Below are 21,304 nucleotides of genomic sequence, written 5' to 3' on the forward strand. Positions count from 1 at the left end.
TAGTTCCGTACACTTAACACCTGCCGCAAGTCGCGGCTTTGACTGCATTCAAGTTGATCGAAAAGCAATTTCTCAGTCCGTGAAGCATCACTTCCAGCTGACTGAATATCCACTCTACAGAGATTAATTCAAACGGCAATTGCAGCTTCGCGCGAACAGCACAAATAGAAAAACAAATAGAAATACAAGCCACGACTTGCCGTGTGGGGAAACAAACTCATGACTTCGAACCGCATTGGAGCGGCTTGATTTATTGGCTTTCAAATAATTACGGCATGATTGAGCGTTTACTTTTTAATAAGAGATTCAACCCCTGAGCCATTCAAAATACTCTCAGAGGTATGACATTGCAGGGAAAAAATCAACATGCTGGGAATATTTTTTATTGCTTAGGGAGTCACCGAAAAGTTCCGCACGTTCAAAACGACCAGTATAAAAGACGGAAACGCAGAGCACGGGTGTAGTGTTCGGGTTAGTGTGGTGTTCCGTTGAATTGAAATTTGTGTGTGCAGTGCATGTGCTTAATGTATGTTCACCTGATGCTTGTAATAAGTGTATGGGTGTCATGTGTGTATAGTAGAGGGTCCTCAAGCACAGTAGTGGCCTGAGAGAAGCAAATTATTTTTTGTAGAACATGAATTGGGCGGTACCTAGCGCCACCTAGCCTAGCTACTTGCAATTACTCTGCTTGACCCCGCCATCTGGTGGCTAGCGATTTAACCTTCTATCACGCTACGCGGCTACGCGATAAACAGCGGCTTCGAGTTCGTTCTTTCGAGAGCGACTTCTGGTTTCGCGGAGTGAGTTTGCCCTTCTCCGTGATGTGCGGTTGACGAAGGAATTGTGACTCGAGGAACACCAAAGGTAAGACGCTAAGTGCGCGAAGTAACTACGTATCGGTTGTCTCCGTTTAACATCGCAGTGCTGTCGACGAGAAGACTGAGTAACTGCTTTCGAAACGCAGGTGTCTGTACCTGTGGGGGGAGTCTGGCTTCGGAAATAAACACAGTTTGCGGAAAGCTGGTGTTACGCTTTTATTTGCTGCTGCTCTCGTCCCGTACAAGAGACGTAGCGTCCTCGTTAAGCCTTATTGGGCTCGATTTTCTCGATTCGGGGCCGCCATATTGAGATGCAAGCGACGGTGGAACTTTGCTCCCCTGCTTCAGGGACGAAGGTTTCTCCCTTTCTAAAGGAACATAGGTTACAAGACCGTTCCTCCCGTAAGGGAGGACTATCCGTACCCTTTTTTCTAAGAGTGCGGGGGTATACCCTATACTTGGGCAGCCCACATATGCTCTGGTACTGCAGGAAGTACATGGAAAGGACCGCGCCGAAGACCCGGACAAAGAGAAAAGAAGTTGACCAAGCGGGCTTGAAAGCTCTGTTTGCACATTAGTCTTCTCCAAAGATGATTACAAGGCCACAAAAGCTCTTTAAAGGCCTGTTCACAGATGCAGCGCAGCGCTACAAGCATAGCGCTGACCTCGCGCTAGGCGCTTGCTGACGGGAGCGTTCACCAGCTTTGTATCGCACCGTCAAAACTGTTGCTCATGGCAGACAATAAGTTGCTGACGGCACGTGAGCAGCGCTACATCAGCGCTTCGCTGCATCTGAGAACCGGCTTTTACACTTCCTAAAGACGACACATCTTCAACGAACACCTAAAGCCGGGTCGCACACAAAAGACAGTCTGCACACAGATTCGGACGCGAATCACTCCCAGGTATGAGCTTCGAATGCCGCATGGCCATGAGTTCAAGGGGAACATTTGGCACGTGACATTCGAATTACGAATATTGCGGTGACTCGTGTTTTGCAATCCGTCATTTGTCTGATGTATGAGCAGTGGGACAGCGGCTTTAGTGCAGAGCAGGGCGCTGCAAAGCGAGATGACACTTGTTTTGTTCTCTGTGATGTTCGTCGTCCTTCAACATGTCCGTCCTTTGTTGAGCGTTTTTATCTTATACAATGAATCAGCAACTAGCCCAAGTACATACCCTTCTAGAGATGACACATGTCAATGTAACACTCCTATCAGTGCCTGTATATATAAACGTGCGCGTTTGTTGTTTTTGTTTATTCTTTTTATATACTCTACCTCTGTCTACATTTTTTATATCTGAAACATTTCTATATACACCTATATTATTTTTTTTTTACTGCGTAGCAAGCCGGAACAGAGCGCTGGTTGTCCTCGCTCTATTCAAATAGACGTTTATACTGTCTGGGTGATGTAGACCGTCCTGGCGTCAGCAGGGAGCGCCGGTCATCGAGTGCTTTCACCGTGTCTGTGCCCGCGGTCAAAGCCCTTTTCAAAGCTGCAGGTGCGTGTTTGCCTCGAAGAGTATTGCGCCCAAATTCTTTCTTCATTTTCAATCTTAATGAACTGCGGCGTCATTGCCGTTGCCATCCCCTTTTCACTTCTAAGCGACGTCGCCACCGGTAGACAGAGTTGTTGGACTTGCTTCATCGGTTTCTGAAGCTCTGAAGCCAGTCTCAATAGTATAGCTATAGCAAAATCTCTGGAAATTTCTCACAAACAAATGTTCACCGTCATTTTTATATTGACAATTCGCTTCAGTGTCTCTTTAAATAAAATTGAGTGATTTTAATTTGAGCGTGCTGGCCCTGTGTTTTGTTTTCCATACCGCTGTAATACCTTCGTCGCCATCATAGCTCCGTATTGTGTCACACCGCCTGCAACCTGTAGTGGAAACTGTCTTCTGATCAGCTGCAACAACTGCGCACCGTGTAGAAACGCATTCAGCCCAGGATTATTTTGACACGGACTAGTTCACCCGGACCCATAAATAAACGAAGCATACTCCGGCCTCAACATGCTACGTCTGTGAATTAAACGAACTATGGAAAATTATTTAGAAAATCGGCAGTCAGCAGCGACCAGTTGCTAAAACTGGGGACCATAGAGCTCAACATTATACTAAAGCAGTTTAAAGCGCAACAAAAACAACGCGTCCGACAACAATATATGTTTTGTATAAATATATATTAAAGGGGTACGGAAACGAAATTGTTGCTCTTATTTCTCTGTTTGTATATGGACTATGTCTTGGCGGCAGCCCAGAAACACTAGTCTAGACTATTGTTTCTGGGCTGCCGGTAGAAAAATCAAGAAAACTAATATTAAAATGAATAAACATATTTCAAGATTGCGCCTACTGACGGTCTGTGAAGCTCAGTTAGAATGCCGCCACGTCATCGGCCTCTAAAACGCAGAGCCAGTTCGCGGCAGTATGGCTCTGTCGTGGAGTTTACCTAGTCCTGAATGTGACTTGGCGGAGAACGCTAACGAGTCTACTACGTTCTATATGTTATCTTCCACAGTACTTCCACAACGTGCATTCCACACCTTAGAGATCGCCGTTCTTCGCAGACGTTAGGTAGGAGCTTGATCTGAGGATACGAGGACCTCTGCCAGGCCAACCATGCCACCCCCCCTTTCTGGGGATGCGCTGTGAACAACGCACTCAAATATGGCACCCGATGAATTTCTTATATGTATGGCCTGCAGGTGTCGCCATTGCTAGGTACGGACGGTTTTTTCTATGCTCCGTTCACCCTTAAGCTGAGACTAGAAGCTCCGCCTTCAGCGCGAGCTCGCTGGCTTCCGCAATGCTTTGGTTGCGCCTGCCTGCGCGTTCACACTTGTGTTAGCAAGGGCAGAAAGCTCGCGGTGAGGGCGGAGCTTCCAGTCTCAGCCAGTGTCGTGTATATAGAGAATTTGGTCAATGGCAGGAGCGGGAAGAGCCAGGGCGTGCACCAGACGCAGATAGAGGGCTTGGCATGCTCTCTTGGCCGACCAGGAGCCGATAAGAATCCCCTAGCGGTGGTAGCGAGAAACAGTCTTAATAAGAGCGTAAGAATTAAAAATAGTAACTCTTCATGGTTGAAAACATTGTGCACGTGATGTTTCGATTACGATCATGCAAAAAGATGTAAGAAACGAATGTGCCGCTTGAGCTCTGTTTTGCTCGGACAGAGTGTGACCGCTCGGACGGCAGATTCCCGGCCTTTGGCGCCTGGCGTACGGATTATGTCGATCGTTCCGATAGTCGCACTCTTCCACCATGATTTTGGATGACCGTGATTGAAACATCTTGTGTACCTTATTTTCAGTCATCTTGAGTTACTCCGACGCACTTATTATTTCGTTTCTCGCGACCACCACCAGGATATAATTTCCTGCTTCTGGTTGGCCACATTCGACTTTGTAAAGACGCCCTGGAACACGCCCAGCCCGCTTTCGATCAATGGTGCCTCCTCATTTGCGCCCTATACTTCCCAATAAATGGCTACACTCTCTTTATATACGGCTCTGGCTCAGCGTAAGGGTGAACGGAGTACAGTTACTGGTTCCGTCGAGCGGCGGTGTGAAACTAACACGGCGAACTGACCGCTCGTAGCACGTAAAATACCGGCATGGCCGCGAAGGACGTAACGGGCAAGCTATGTATAGGCCATAGAGCGTACTGTCCTCAGATATGACTACTATAGGCGACATTGTCACGCGTTAACGCCACCAAGCGGCGACGCTCGTAACTACAATACCATTGGCAGTGCAGGAGCTATTGACGTCGCGAGCGCGATACGCACTGTGCTTCTCGCTGTCGAAGTGAGGGGTAAAGAGCTCGCGGTCTCGTCATTTTGTTTTCGTACTCCTTTAAAAGAAAAAGCTAGAGAGGTTTTTGATTTATAAGAGAAAACGAGTTAGAGGTGGAATTAATGCGTGGTTTTGTCCCGTGACTTTGAATATCGCGAACATTTAATTTGAACGTAACAATAGACGCGAGAAAACCCGGAAGAAAAATGCTGATTTTGACGTCATACTCAGATGTTCAACCTGCGTTGCGCGTGCCGCTTTTGATAAACGTGTATAGCGCTTTAAATTGATCGTGTAAGGCTTGAGGAAAATCGCGGAAATGTTGAAATTTCTGTATATTACGTTACTATTTCTCTTTTATTTGTGTCTTCGGATGCTTGTTCCGCAGAGGGGGCCTAAGGCAAAAGACGCAAGTGCTTTACAAGGACTTACCTAGTGCCACTAAATAAGCTACGCTTCAGAGTAACGACACTTGGCCATATTGTGGCTTACAATCATGGTTGCCAGTTATCTGAACCTTTATTTGAAATCACGAGAAACGCTTTTCCGCCCTCTAGAAATGTTTAAACAGTTCGTGACAGTGCAAAGCAATATTACATGAACCTCCTAACACCGAATCTAATGCTGAGGAAGTCGCACTTTTGGATCATGACGATCGGCAGTTGCGTCCGCTCTGCATACGAACCAAAATGGCAGCGCCCACAGCAATGTAGGGGAATGGAGTTCCGATACTCTAAGCGCAGCTCATTCAGTGGCTCTAGCCTTGCCCTCTGGTATGACACAGAAATGGTCATACAGATAAAAGTCTCAAAGGAAAAATGACAAATATAGAAACACAACATACAGAGATTTCAAATAGGTTCAATAGCCAAATCGAATCACAAATAATAACAACCTAGATAATTCACAATCAGATATCAATAACCTAGACACGCTAAAAATATACAATGTTATCAATTGTCACGGAATAGTTCAATAGTCTAAAACGCGAGAATTATGCGGAAGTTTATACTGAGGTCGGTGGTCAAAAAATTGTACAATGCATTTCGCTAAAATGAGAAAGAATACAATTACACTCTTTTGCGCAATAACGGTGTATATAAACTCTAATCATGTGCATATAAAAGGTGAAGGGGGATCGGTGGCCGGTTAACGCACACCAGCTCGAAACCCGTGGAGCCAAAGCTCGCGCTGCAGAACCCAACAACCTGGGTTCAATCCCGTTTCGATCTGGATGAGCATCATACCGGCGTGCGGTCGTGTATCACTACTGCGTGATGCACGTTAAAGACTCCAGGCTAGCGGTTGTACTGCACTTGCTAAATTTCTCATCTACAGCTCAGACACTCGACGCCCGTTAAGGCAGACCAAGTTCTGTAGGCTATATAAACATACACACAACCCAATTTTTTTTTTTTTTTAAAAGGTGAACATGTGCTATCACGATGGGAGAACACTTGAAGAAAGATTTGTTTTACAATCTCGTTTAAACTTGAATGTTGGTACATCAAAAACTAATTCGAGTTTTTCATGATTTAAAATTGTTGCTGTCTGAATTTAGCTAAAGAATGTCGTCCGCGAATCGTTCTTATCGTAGGTACTTTACGTATAGATCGTCGAATATTGTACACTGGTGCTAGTTCACTTTCGGGCGTTGAGTAGGTTTTATTCCTGCGGATTAATTGAAGTAGTTTAAAGTAATAAAATTGAATTGCCTTAAGCACGTCGAGTTTAAAAAAAAACAGAGGTCCAGTACGCAGATTCATAAAATCCCCTTTGTAGGCCTCGATCACGCGTAATTATTTTTTAAAAAGTACTAATAATTTATTATCATTTGAGAAAGTTGTCGTTCCCTCAACCTAAATTGCGTAGCTTATTGGTTTTGAAAGAAATAACGAGAGATATATATTTTTAGCCGGCGAACTTAAGATACAATCCTTGATTTTATACAGTGTGCCACCTTTTAGTTTGGTGACATGACTACTCCATGACAGTTCTTCACTGAACCAAATACCGAGAAATATTTGCTCACATACTTGCTCTAGTTCAGTGCCTTCAAATTTTATAGAGGTGCTATCTGCATCTTGTTTACTTACTTGTTTAAAAATTATCTATTTTTTTTGTTTTAGTTTAGTTGCAATCTATTTTCTTTTAGTCACTGAGACAGTTTTAATAGATTAGAGTTTGCTGCTTGTTCAATATTTTGTTTTCTGCTACCACTAAAGGATATGGTGGAATTATCAACATATACAACTACTTCCGGGGGGTCTGATATTTTGATAAGATCATTTATATATTAAATTAAAAACAATAAGGGGCCTAAAGTGATCCCTGGGAAACACCAAGCTGTAATTTAAGTACGAAGAAGATATTTTGTTGATAGTTACATACTGATATTGTTCGGTCAAATATCTTTTTACTAATTTTTGTGCTATTCCACGAATGCCGTATTTATCAACTTTATGTAAGAATATTTCGTGCTGCACAACATCGAATGCATTTTTAAGTAAAAAAAAATCCCATGAGTGTATAATTTACTTTTAATGTTTGCAATTAATTTGTCTTTGATGGTTAGAAGAGCTTGCTCCGTAGACTTTTGTTTTTGGAAGCCATATGGAGAAGGCGTTATTACTTTGTATTTATTTAAAAAAACTTTCCAGCCTATCCTTTTTAATAGTAAAGAAAATTTGCCGATAAAACAGAAATCGGTCTATAATGGTGTATGCTTTTTTTTTCACTTCCTCTTTTATACACAGGATGAACTCTGGCTATTTTAAGTTAATTTGTAAAAATTCCGCTTTGTACCATTTTATTTTCTAAGTTAGAAAGAAGTGAACATATTGGAGACGCCACATATTTAATAGGTTGGGTCTTAATTTCATCATCACCGGCTGCCGTCTCGTTTTTTTATATTTTTATAATTTCATAAATTTCTGGTGGTTACACCGGGACCAACATTATAGAACCGATAATGCCTTTTATACACCTGTTTTCGCCACTTCGGTTTACATGTTCTAGTGTGTACTTGCCCACATCAACGAAGTGTTGGGCCATCATATCCGTGGCTTCTTTCCCTGTTATAATCTCGTCTTCCAACAAAAATTATTCGACAAGGCTGTCTTTTTTCTTTCTATTCGACATGTCATTTATCGTTTCCCATATCCTTCCCTTGAAAATTTACTCAAATAACACATGCGCTTGACTTTTTAACTCTAAGTTCAGTTTTTTTTTTCTTTTTAAATTTATGAAGTAGGTTTATATTTCAACTCTGGATGAACGCATGATACATTTTGTTTTATCCCTTATTTTTTATTTTTTTTTATACAGATCAGAAGTGACCCATGGTTTTGTTTGATTTTTTCCTGAGGTTTATTGTTTAAATAGAAAAACCTTTTAATAATACTTTTTGAACTTTTCCAAGAACAATGAAAAGGCTACATCTGCACTCTCCTTTGAGTACACAGCATTCCAGTCCGCTCTTTCGATAAGACTAGAAAAATTTGCTAATGACTCCGTATTTATTGCCCTATAAGAGTATTATTCGTTTATGTTTTTTTGTTTTCCTTTAGAATTAGAGCACAATCAATAACTGGAGAGATGGTCGCTAATATGCTAAATGAAAACGTCTGAAACGATGTTTTTTTTTTCTATATTCGTAACACAGACAAGCGAAGTCGCCGTATCTGCAGTCACTCTAGTGGGCAACGTGACCAAATTGCACGGTGGAAGAAACACATTTAGGTGATGCCACTCGCCACCCTTCCCGCGGGGAGCGAGCGAACAGATCGTGTTCGGAGCTAGCCTCGAACTAGGAGTAGTTTGTTGAGCGCCGCCGCGGAGGGCGCTGCGGTATGGGGTCCCTCCTCGGCGGCCAAGGTGTTGGCGGCGTAGCGTGCTCACCTTTTTCGTGGCGTTGTGTGGTGGTGGTGTGTGACCAGTGGCTGGCCTCGTGTTTTCTTTGGTGCTGTGTCGATCACAGGTGCCACCATTGTGCATGAAGGTGAGCCTTAACCCGAAGGAAAAGAACCCATGCTATAAGGATAGAAAAGAACTGCTTCGTTTCCAACTGCAGTTGGGGGCGCCGGCTATGGTGGGCTACAATAACTTTGCCAGAACTTGACCGGTTGAATCGAGCTGGCTAAGGACAGGCACACGGCCTACTGTAATCCCGACCTGCCCACAAAATGGCTCCCGATGAGAACCGCTGTCGCCGATGAAGTGCCTCGCTTTGCCGTCGAGGGCGCTCGGCAAAAGCTCTTCTGCTACACAGATGCGGTTCACGGCATGTCTAGCGCACGGTCCGCACGGCGCGCGACTGGTGACACCTATTGGTCGGGAACACCTACGATCGTATACCATAGCGTAGCACCAGCAGGCTGCAGTAGCACGTAGAAGCACTGTAAAGGCCGGTTCAGACACTTGCGTTTGAGTTCGTTTGACTGCGTTGCGGCAAGAACCGAAAGCGAGTCACCGGCACACCTGTGCTTCGTATGAAGCGTGGAATCCAATTCAAGGAATCATCTTGGCACGCGATATAAGCAGCAAGGATGTCCTGGTGTCTCGCTGCCGCAACGCAGTCAAACGCAACTGTGTAAACCGGCCTTAACAGTACGTATCACGTTTATGTTTGCTTGAATCGAAAGAGCGCGTTTCTCAGGCACGGAAGCGCAAAGGCGTTTTTAGCTCCGCTCTAGTGCCATCACCGTAATAAGGTGCGTTCACGGATCACCGATGAACAGCCGCTGTGCTGCCAGCCGGCGCCGAATCTGTCACGGACCCACTGACTGACGAGACTGACGAGCCTGACGAAATGCCGCGATGCCCGCGAGGAGAGCAGGTCAGGACCAGATAAAGCCGTGGCGCGCGCCTTTGGTGCCTTCGTTTGATATGCGGACACCATATGAAACAAAACAACCTTTGTGTAGCGCCGCGAAGTCATAGCTTGACGAAACGCAGCGGCCGCGGGCTGTACTACAAGTTGTGCGCTGGCACAGTCTTTTGTGGACAAATCAGGATTACAGTAGTTCGTGGGCAGCCGATCACCTATAGCCTCCTCGAAAGAACGAGGACGACGACGGTGGGGTGTTTTGACTGTGCTTCCAAAACGAAGTTTAATGTAGTATATGCAGGTAAACTCGGCACTTGGTAGCTGCATCCTGAGTGGTGGCACGTAGACGTTGCCATGGAGAAATAGCATACCTTGCAGTGATAACGTAATCGGAGCACCTGAACCGGCTTTGAATCGGTCCTCTTGCCGTAGACGAAGCAGTCAAAAGTCAAAAGTCAAATTGGATGTTTAGTGATGTATACAGCGTAAGGTCGGTTTGCCAGGATGGGGCCGCGCTGGTTTACACTGTAGATGAGCAATTTTGCCAGTGCAGTACGACTGCTATCCTGGAGTTTTTAACGTGCATCACGCAGTAGTGATACACGACCGCACGCCGGTACGATGCACATCCGATCAAAACGGGCAGGGGTGGGGCTCGAATCTAGGATCCCTGAGTTCCAGAACCAGGATCCCTGGGTGAGCATAAATGTGAAGATGAGTCTGACACAGCCCTCACGATTTCCACTCGCAATCGACACGAAAAAAGAGGATCCTTGGGGAACGTGTGAAGCTCAATAACATTGCATGCAGTCACACTCCCGCTGCCGCTTCTTGTGCTAATCGCACATTTCCCGCGATTGTTTTTCTGCTCATTAAAATTATTTGTGCACACGGCGACGACGCAGTGATAACCAGACAACTGTAGATTTTGGGAAATTGTAACACGCTAAAAAAGAAGCGCTCGGAACTAAATGACGCACGACGTCCGTTTCTAAGCCTTTTTGACCATTCCCTTGGCGGTTGCATGCCCTGTGTCAGCGGGCAATATAAAAATGCATCGGGTCGAGGGTACGTCAGTTGCGCGCTGGTATGAGGTTATGCGAGAAAGGTCTATAGGGTCTATAACCTTCCGTTAAGGGCGCCACCATCTTGGTAATTGCGGTGCCGACGACGCCGTCTAGCGGCTTAAACCTTGAAATATCGGCTGTTTGTGGCAGTACAGCTATCTGGGTAGGCAACGTGGGTATGGGGGGAGCTTGGCTAAACTTGGCTATTGTGGGCTACATTAACTTAGCTGGATTTTGGCCGGTTACATCGAGGTGGCTAATCACAGGCCATCACCTTGCTTCAATGCTACCTTGCCTCCGCGAAAGAATGAGGACGAAGACGGTGGGATGTTTGATTGAGTTTCCACAACAAAGGAACCTGTGAGCAGTTTCATGCAGTCTATGCAGGTACGCTCTTGGCATTTGACAGTTGTACCGCCACCGGGTCGGAACTGTGCAGTCCGCTTACCTTAGACCAAGTAGTCTTGAGCATAAATCTGACGATGACTCTAAGGCCCTCGCGATTCACGTTCGCAATCGACTAACTTCGTAAATAAGAATCCTTGGGGAACATGTGAAGCTCAGAAACATTGAAGCCACACTTGCGCTGCAGCTACTCGTGCTTATCGCACACTTTCCGCGATTGTTCATGGACAAAATCATGTTTACAAACAAACCGGAGCGCCTTTAGTGACGCCACCGGCGCCGCGCATGCGCGATGGAGTGTGGGCAAGAAGATCACCGTCGCCCATAAACGAACCATTCAAATGCGATGTTGTCGGCGGCCGTGTGTGTCCCCGTGCTCTTTTCGCGTTGAAATTGTTGATTCTTCGTCTTCCTGGCAATGTCTGACTACTTGAGCGGCCTCAGCGAAATTACCCGGGATCGTTACACCGCAAAACTTCGCGTGAATAATGTTACATGCGGCGATTCATTCCACGTGGACGCCGTAAAATGGACGCTAAAGCCCGATTCTCATGCTGAGATTCCGCTCGCAATTTTCAGTCGCGACATCGCTGGGGCTGCAAAAGCGTGAACCGTAGCTGAGATGGTCAACGTCGATACTGAAAATCACAAGCAAAATCGCACCAAGTGAATCTGGCGTAACAAGTCGTTGATGGCCACTGGTAACAATGATCAAGGTCTCCTTGTATCTACTGTGTACACCAAGCCTACTTACCCCAACCAACCTTCAAACTTAAAAGTCGACTTACTTCTTATCGCAATGACCGGACCAACGTTTGGTTTATGCCGCTGTCGTTTGAAAGATCAGACGACAGTTCGGACGATTATGATGAATTTGGAGTTTTCTGGCGCAGCAGCAACACTAGCCACAGTGCGCCAAACACAGGGTGAGTAAATATCACAAGACCAAAGGTTTATAATTGCAGTGGATCAAAATATCAAATATCACTTAAAAATATTGTAGTTTAAAGTCGATGTAAAATATTAATGTTTTCTGAAAAGCTAGAAAACTGGTGTGTACGTAGTAACAGGCTCGTCTCCAAGCGAGAGTGCCAAGTGGAAAGGTATTTGTTTTCTGAAAAGGATAGAAAAGTAGGAGCGGCGTTCATTTTTAAGTTGTGGGCATACTAAAAGGATGTGAAGCACTCTTAGGGTTTCTGAGCAGTAGTCGCACATCGGTGGGTCGTCGTTTCTTAAAAGGTGAGTCAAGTGTGTGTGGCCTATCCTCCGTCGACATTAGATGACCTCATAGAACCTTTCCCGATGTCTGGCGCTGCGCCATTCACTTAAAACAGGTTTAACTCTATGTAGCTTATTGTGAGGATCAGAGTCCCATTCTACTTGCCAGGAATCTTTTATTTTATTTCGTAGTGTAGTTCTATAGTCTGTAACTGGGAGGGTGTGAATTTCAATGGTCCTGTTTACATATGCACCTCCAGCTCGGTCGGCCTCCTCATTGCCGTGTATTCTTATATGGCTAGGAACCCAGCAAAATTGAATAGTGATGTTTTGCTGTATAGAGTTTGTTACTTTAGCACGAAGCAGAGAAACCTGGGGATGTTTCCAGGATGTTGCAGAGTTAAGGGCAAGGAGGGAACTGAGCGAGTCTGTAAATATCACAAATAATCTGTCTTTTTGTTTGATTATTTCGCCTATCATCAATAAGAGTCAATGAAGCTCAGCAGTAAGCACAGACGCATTGACATTAATTCGTCTAACACGTTGGAAATACTGTCCAACCGGAGCGCAGCCAGCATAACCAGCACCTTTCGTCCCATCAGTAAAAAAAACTTTTGTCCGTCTCCTAACGACTAGCAATCTAAAAAAAATCCTTCTTTTATAACACTAGCGGCGGCCACTTTCTTGTGGTATTTTGTCAAAGAGAGGTCGAATGTTATAGCTAGGCATAGCTAGGTCATCCCAAGGAGCAAGTCTTTGTTCAGTTTCCATGACAGAACAGGACATGTCAAAACTGTAAGTCGCTGCAGCATCCTTCACACGAAGTGCAAAGGGACGCGTTACGGATGGCTTGTTTCGAAAGGCCTGCTCATATTTCATGCTTTCAATCAAAGAAAAATTTGGATGCTGGGGAAGAGTATGGAGTCTTAAAAAAGTACTGCGTGCTAAGATAAAACCTTCGTTTATCAAGCGACCACTCATTTGACTAGGCATACAAGCTGGGCACGGGGGACGTTGGAAAGGCTCCGGTTGCCAGTCGGATCCCCTGGTGATGGATTGGGTCTAACATTTTAAGTGTAGAGGGTTTGGCAGAACCGTAAACAATGCTTCCATAATCCAAAACTGAGCGAACACAGGCGCTGTAGATTCGCAAAAGGCAGACACGGTGGGAGCCCCAAGAACGGTGTGCGAGGACCTTAAGAAGATTTGACTTCCGCTGACATTTTAGTCTTAGTTCCTTTATATGAGGGCCAAAAGTTAATTTACTATCAAATACGAGGCCTAAAAACGTATGCTCCGATTTAACAGGAATGGGTGTACCTTTAATATACAATGATGGCTCGGGAGACATTCCTCGTTTCCGAGAGAAACAAACAGCCACAGTCTTCTCGGCAGAAAACCGAAAGCCATTCTAGTCAGCCCACCTACTCATCCTGTTTACCGTAGGTTGAACTTGACGCTCACAGGTAGCTAAGTTACACGAAGAAAAACAAACATGGACATCGTCGACGTAAAGAGAATGAGAGATCGTGGGCGGAATTACTTGAGATAAAGAATTTATCTTTATAATGAACAAAGTGACGCTTAAGACACATCCCTGCGGCACGCTATTCTCCTGGGGGAAAGGGTCGGAGATTGTAGCTCCCGGGCACACCTGAAGGCTACGATCCTGCAGAAAGTCAGCAATGCAGTTCAACATTCTCCCTTTTATGTCCATCGAGATAAGGTCCTGGAGTATGCCGTACGCCAGGCGGTGTCGTAAGCTTTCTCAAGGTCGAAAAATACAGACAGACAAAATTGCTCCTTGCGGACCTACGTCTCAAGACGTACAAGATGGTCAACTGTAGACCTGGAAGTGCGGAAACCATACTGGAAATTGCTTACTAGATTCTTTTTTTCTAGTATGTAGATTAGCCTGTCGTTAACCAGCCGCTCAAAAGTCTTCCCTAAACAGCTACATAGTAAGGGAAATTGGAATGTAGCTCGTGGCTTTACTTCTTTCCTTTCCTTGTTTTAAGATGGGGATGACAATAGCATGTTTCCAGGTGCTAGGAAATTTCCCTTTTACCTAGATGATGTTAAAAAACTGGAGGAGAATGACTAGAAATTTTTCAGGTAAATGAGAAAGCATGCTAGGGTGAATTGCATCAAGCCCAGGGGATGTAGGCTTTGCAGCAGCAAGAGCTCGACGAAGCTCGACAAGGGAAAAAGGACAATTATATTCTTCAGTGCAATCCTCTGACCTACGAATTGGAATTCTCTCCCACTTGGACTCGTGCAAAGTGCCTACACAGTGCGTTGGCTTGTTCATATAATGATGAAAATGTTTCTCCCTTCTCATCTAACAGCAAGGGGATTGAGAAAGGATGGTAGTCGCCATTTATTCTACCTACTCTATCCCAGAAAACCTTCGCTGGCGTGAAACTATTAATGGAAGACGCATACGAGCAAAAAAATCTCTTTTTTTCCCGTTTCCTAATATAGCGGACTTTTGCACGTAATTGCTTAAATGCTAAGAGGTTTCTGGAAGTAGGATACCTCCTAAATCTTGCCCAAAAACAGTTTTTAGCGGCTTCGGGATTCTTTACACTCATTATCCCACCATGATTTTGGACGTCTCGGAAGCTTGCCGGATGCCTGTGGGATGAACAGACGGGCTGCCTCAACTATTGCTGTTGTTATGAGATCATTTCCTTCGTCCATGGAGGTCGCTTGCGAAAGATCTATGGAAGAAGGAATATTTGACTGAAAAAAGTCCCAATATGCTAAAGAGATCTTCCAACGGGGGGAACGGCAAGGCAGCCTGGGCAGGACTTCTAAGGGAGTAAGATACACCGGAGAATGGTCGCTTCCGTAAGGGTTATCCAATGCATTCCAAATAAAATCTGTAAAAAGTGCAGTGGAACAAATAGTGAGGTCAATGCATGAAAAAGAGTGATATATCATAACTAAAATATGTTGGCTCTCTTGTATTTAGTACACACACTTCTCTGACAGATAAAAACCGCGCCACAACAGAACCTTGAGTGTCAGTTCGGACAGTGCCCCAGACGGGGCTGTGTGCATTAAAATCACCTATTAAAATAAAAGGTTCAGGTAGCTGATCAACTAAAGTTTCAAGTTGGGCGAGTTCCAGGGCAAATGAAGAGGGAATGTAAATGGAGCAAATTGTAATGAAGCGTTGCTGTAGCAACCTCACCTAAACGGCCCCCAGAGGCGTGTCTAGGGGGACCACACAGGCAGGAGTGCCACTGTCTACAACAATAGCAACTCCACCGGAAGCGCCAGAGGTAGTCACGTGGTCCTTCTTGTAGACTTGATATGAACTAAGAAAATTTCTGTTGGGAGGTTTGAGGTAAGTTTTTTGCAGGAAATGCAGAAGGTTCATGCTTCTGCAACAAGAGCCTCACGTCATCTAAATTACAGAAAAGACCTCTGCACTTCCACTGCATAATGCAGGCCATAATTTAAAAGAGTGAAGTATGAAAAGGTAAAAGGGTAATAATGAAGGCAAGCCTAAATACAAACAAGAAATATATTTTCAGGTCTTAAAATCAATCTTCATACGAGGAGTGTTTTTCTTTTTAGTGGGCACCCGTCAGCTCACTGGTGGATCCACCAGTGCCAGGAAGGGAACACTCCGACCCCGACGTGGGCCTGTCTTCGTCAGACGTGATCCCACTTTGATCCATTGGCTCGTCGGTGGTTGTCGCCAATGGCTGACCCTTGGATGCCACTGGCTTGGTTGGCAGGCCAGGGTTCCTCTGGGTACCAGAAGGGGGGGTGCCAGGCCCCGTCCTTTGGGGAACAGGGCAGTGGGAGGAGCAAGGGTTGCCAAGCCCTGCTCCTTACTGGGTGTGGGCACGCCCACATCTTTCTTAGAGCTCGGAGGTGGTGCTTGCCGCACCACTCCCGAGGTGGAGGGGGACCCCGACGAGACACGCACGTCATCCGCTGATGTCCGCGTCCCCATGGACACCATCGGCCGTGCAGGTCCCCTGTGCACAGCCTCTGCATATGAACCACGTTAGGCAAGCAAGACACGCTTCTTTGCCTCGTGGTATGGAATGTTCTCTTGGACCTTGAATGTAAGTATTTTTTTTTTTGCTTCCAGAGAGAACAAGACCGAGAGTGTGCAGCGTGCTTCCCTTTGCAATTAGTGCACTTTGGATCGTTCTCACAGTGATCTGCGAGATGGTCTTTGCTAGAGCACCTCGCACACGTGTCAGATCCGGGACAGCTCCGCGAGCCGTGGCCGAACCGCTGGCACTTGAAGCAGCGCAGCGGGTTCGGTACGTATGGCCGAACGCGGCAATGCAGGTAACCTGCCTTGACAGCTTGTGGAAGGGCGGTCATTGCAAAGGTCAGTGCGATGTGTTTCGTTTTGTGTTCCACGCCGTCACGTCGAAATGTGATGCGCCGTGCGCCGATCACACCCTGGCTGGAGAGGCCTTCTACAATTTTCATTTCTGGAGTTACTAACAAGTCATTTTCAGAAATTACGCCTTGTACTGAATTTAGTGTGCGGTAGGGGGTTACGGTGACTTTGCAATCGGAAACTGAGTTCAATGCTAGTAGTGCATCACTCTGGATCTTTGTGTGAACCTCTACGAGGAGGTCGCCTGATGTCATCTTCTTAGCCTGAAAAGTCTTTCCCACAACACCCTCTAGAGTTTTCGCGACAAGAAAAGGGGACAATTTACTTAGTGGTTTCTCAGTTTCTGAGTGCATCACCAAAAACTTTGGATACTGCGGAGTAACTACTACTGGAACATCAAGTGTACGTGCTTCGGTGCGGACTCTTTTCGAAGCCCGATCAAAGAAGAATTTGTTTTGCAGACTCATAAAGAAGGGAAAGAAAGTTCAGTGCCCGGGTGCACCGCCTACCATGGAGTCCAACAAGTGGGTAGGTAATGTGCCATAACAAGAAATGCTTGGCTGACACAATTACTCGACCAGTGCTGCCTGGGCACTATACCATAGTGAGGTTGCAGGGACAGGGCCTGTTTCCACTCAAGGTTGGCCCTTGCCGCCTAAGAACGTGAAAAAGGGAGGAAGAGAGTGTAGAAAAAAACAGAAAGAGATGAAAGAAAAAGTAGAAGAAGGAAGAAGAGGGTAGAAGAGGCGACTGACTGAAACATCCTGGTTACACCAAGCCAGGACTCCCGTCTACGAGAAGCAGGGGCCGAGGCGGTGTATTGCCTCGTCCGGGGGGCTTCGAAGGGTCCAAACATACCCCGGGCTCAGCTCAACCACCAGGATCCCCTTTTCCCCGGACACGGGTTAAGCCACGCACAGCCAGACGTGGGTGGGCGAACCCACATGGCTCGGGGTTCGTAGTGACGCCACTCACCAAGCACCTACTCAAGTAGGTGCGCCCCCTGCGTGCGGGTATGGTGGCCCACGTGGCTAGGGTCCGTGGCGACGCTACTCACCAAGCACCTAGCACCTAAGGTGCAGGCGCCCCCTGCGGAGCTCGGGGTCCGTGGAGACGCCACTCTCCAAACACCTGCTTTCACAGGTGCCCCCTGCAGGGAGTTCGAACGATTAGGCGGCCATTTGAACTTGACGACGCGCGCACTGAACATAGTCCGCAGGTGGCCCGTATAACTTTGCGGTTTTCCCACGTTTATCTGGGAGCAAAAATAAATATGACGACCACAAGTATCCGTGAAGTCAACCCCAAATGCTTCCCGCTCAAGCAGTCGTGGTCCGACGGAGTCTGGTTTCCCTTTTTCGCGGCACCTATCCACGTTCTCTTACGAACCGGGCACATGAAAATTTACCTTCAAACCTTTTCCGACACATTTAATACAGCCCCCGTCGCGGCGTTTGGACGACAGTGCAGGTTTTTGTCTGGTTTCTTTCAAAACAACACAGAAATGCACGTCCCGCATGGTGACTTCCGCCCACAGCCCCAGACTGGAAGTGCGCCCGACGCGCCACCAAACGCGCCGTGACGTAACAGAGAGGAGTTTTTTCTGGAAAAGTCATTAATAGTTTAATTACCGATGCAAATATATGCCTTGAAAAACTTAGTTGGTGGACTGTCTCCAGTTTTCTGAAAATTAATGAAAGTAAAACAAATGCAATTACCTTCAAACCGGAATGTACAGTGTGTAAGGCCACCACAAAAATTAATGATGAATTCCTCGGAGGTTAAGTTTGTAATTAGTGTTAAAAGATTAGGAGTGATTTTTCACGAATATATATTATGAGACTTGCATGTTCAAAATCGTAGGTATTCTATATAAGCACCGCTATATATTACCAGCTCGTGTAAAACTTTTAATTTATAATGCATTATTTAATCATCTTATGTCATACTGTCATCTAGTTTGGGGAACTACGACAAGTACTAACGTTAATAGATTGTTTTTGCTGCAGTAAAAAGCAATTCGCATCGTAACTAATGAGTCTTATTGCGCACATACTGAACCTCTTTTTTCTAAACATAAAGTAATGAAAATCAAAAAATATTTTAAATATAAGCTAGCAACTATGTACATGGCATCACTTAAATTTTCTTATCATCTACTACGGCAAATTTCCAAATTAACTAACAAAAATATTGCATACGATATGCGCAGCGCCGGAACCTTGAGAGTACCACGTCCAAGTATTAATTACGGTCTTCAGATGATTCAGCACACACTTCCAATAGCATTGAATTTTTTCAAAGAGAAGGTGTCTGCATCGAAAATTTAAATAAGAATAAATTGCGTGAAATATTATCCTCCTAATAACATAGTTTTCGGGGTGGTGCATAAGTGCTCTTTTTTGTTTTGTTTCAAATGATGTAATTGTATCCCGCTGACCGATCTCCCTGTAGGGGGCAGGGGCTTCGTCAAGCTGCAATTCGGCAGCTTTTTCTCCTGCCCCCATCGCCCATTTTGTATTATGGGAGCAAATAAAATGAATTGAGTTCGTGTATATGATTATTAAAATTATCTGTGTACCCGTCGACGACGCAGTGATAGTCCGACAACCGTAGATTTTCGGAAACTGTAACACGGTGAAGATAAACATTCGGAACAAACTCACGCACGACGTCCGTCTCTAAACCTTTTCGCCCATGCCCTTGGCGGTTGCATACCCTGTGTCTGTGGGCAACCCAAAAATGTACAGGGTCGAGGGTGCGTCTGTTGCGCGCTTATAGACCTTTCCGATGTTTACGAAATGGCACAGTCCAGCGTGCGATCTGCACAGCACAGCACGCGCGTTTTCGTCATTTCGGAAAGCGAGCAAAGAGTCATAATCGAACGGCCGTGAAAGTACGCGCCATACGCACGAACACTCAAAGTGGCAACGGCCGCACGCTCTTTTTTTTGAAAGGTCTATAGAGAGTATTCGCTGGTGGCCATAGCTGTGTTCCCGACTGCTGAGCGCGCGCTGACGGCGAGCTTTCTCAGTTCTTCTGCAATTGGCATTCCGCACCATCAAGATGGCTGGTCTTAGCAGCCTATGAATGAGAGCTCGTTCTGGCCATGCGCTCTAAACATCGCCCTCAAATATGGCGTCCAGTGAATACCCCCTATACACCGTGTGCTCTAGGCGGCGCATTGAAAACATTAGAATGATTTATACGTACCGAAGGAAAGTTCTGTTCCGTGAAGCAAGAAGGAAAATCCAGGCTCCAGCCTTTCCGCATTCGCTCGGATGGTGTCCGTAGGTGAGACTGTCTTACGTTAGTATATTGCATGTGATAACGCCTTCAATAAGCCGCGAGCCCTGGTACAGCCTTCTTATGACGAGAGGGAGTCGATAAAAGGACTTATCGAACCCTTCACATACCGCCGCATCGCACGCTGCAGCGAGCATCTTCGTGTGCACCTTTTGTCAGCGTCTTTACGGGAGTCGGGGTGTGTGTTTGATGCTCACCGCGATAAGAAGCGCAGGTCGTCGACATCGAAACGCAAGGACAGTGATTAGCTTGGCGCGCCAATCGCTCGTCGTCTGCGGTCGGGGATTAGCACCCGGCCTGAACACTCAAGGAGCTGAATATCGCACACCGTGTCGTTCCCGGGACTGGCGTGTTTTATCTAAAGGGAGCCGCAGGGTCGCCCACCGAGTAGCAAACGAAAAACGGTATGTGTGATACAACACAGTCGATGTAAAGCGATAAGGAGGTGACATTCGCGACAAGTATACAATCGTTTGTTGAGCAGGCGATAGAACGCGCGTGTGGCTGAAACAGCTGGCCCGAGACTAAACAGGGTCGCACGGATGCAGTGTATGTATACACAACACGGAGGAGTGCTTAGAGTCGATCATCGGAAGAGATAGTGCGATCGGCTCCAAGCTTTGGTGAAGGTTCTGTTTGTTCTCGTGCCGTCGAGTTCCTTCCTACAAGTATCTTTGCCGTCTTCCTTGGTGCCGATGCTGAACCGATGGACTGTCACAGTCCCATAACTGTATCTTGCTTCATACAGACACTTTGCAGCAGCTGTGTATGGGGGCCTCCATAACCGACCTTCAGTTTTTGTTTCCTCTTATTTTGACCACTTCGCTCCATCATTACCACAGCAGGACAGGTTACTGCCATTTTAGATCCGACTGTGTCCTTCTCCCCAACATTGACCTTTGTAAAGGCTCGTCAAAACCCGCTTCAGTGGCTTGATATCTCGGTAAGACAACAGAAGGTCGGTAATTCCGGGTGTAATCTGGCGCGTCTGCTAAGCATTTATACGAACTTGACCGTCTCACGGCCGGATTACGTTATTCATGATATGGAAGCCGGCGCTAACGCGAGCACAACGCTGTCAACGATCGCGACTGTATCGCATACCTTCACCTCACCTATCATTTCCATGAGAGCGCGTGTAAATCAGACGCTAAACTAAGACAGGCTACAGACAGCGGCTTCGACAGCGTCCATATCGTAGAAAGTAGCTTCCGTTTGTCCTCCAGGCTCGTCCTCAGTCATTTCGAATAAAATATGCACACCAATAGATGACAGAAAAACACGTTCAGAAAGACGAAATAGTGAACGAGGGAACACACGTAAACACACGGAGCGGGAGACACGCGGGCGCTGGCGCGGACGACGGAGCAACGGTCCCGGAGCCCCCAAAACTGTTTCGAGCGATTCCCGCGAGGGCGCGCCACGATCGTGACCAGACTCTAAAAAAGGCCCATTTTACAGCGAAGCTGTTTATAGCTAGG

General features: G+C 46.2%; 1 protein-coding gene across 4 annotated transcripts in view; it reads right to left on the bottom strand.

Annotated features, from left to right (window-relative positions):
• Positions 1-19,923, bottom strand: part of LOC8054029 (glutamate-gated chloride channel) — a 69,076-nt gene extending 49,153 nt beyond the window's left edge. For 2 of the 4 annotated variants that reach the window (XM_029975392.3, XM_040206297.2), the window contains exon 1: positions 19,731-19,923. The gene's annotated coding sequence lies outside the window, so the exon portion shown is untranslated. Of the gene's footprint in view, positions 1-18,148; positions 18,201-19,730 lie in introns of all 4 variants that reach the window. The other 2 variants (XM_029975388.3, XM_029975381.3) reach the window with 2 other exon arrangements.
• Between the last annotated feature and the right edge of the window lie 1,381 nt (positions 19,924-21,304).

Source organism: Ixodes scapularis, unplaced genomic scaffold, assembly GCF_016920785.2.
Source record: "Ixodes scapularis isolate PalLabHiFi unplaced genomic scaffold, ASM1692078v2 PGA_scaffold0__279_contigs__length_252992795, whole genome shotgun sequence".
In the NCBI taxonomy this organism is placed as follows: Eukaryota; Metazoa; Arthropoda; class Arachnida; order Ixodida; family Ixodidae; genus Ixodes; species Ixodes scapularis.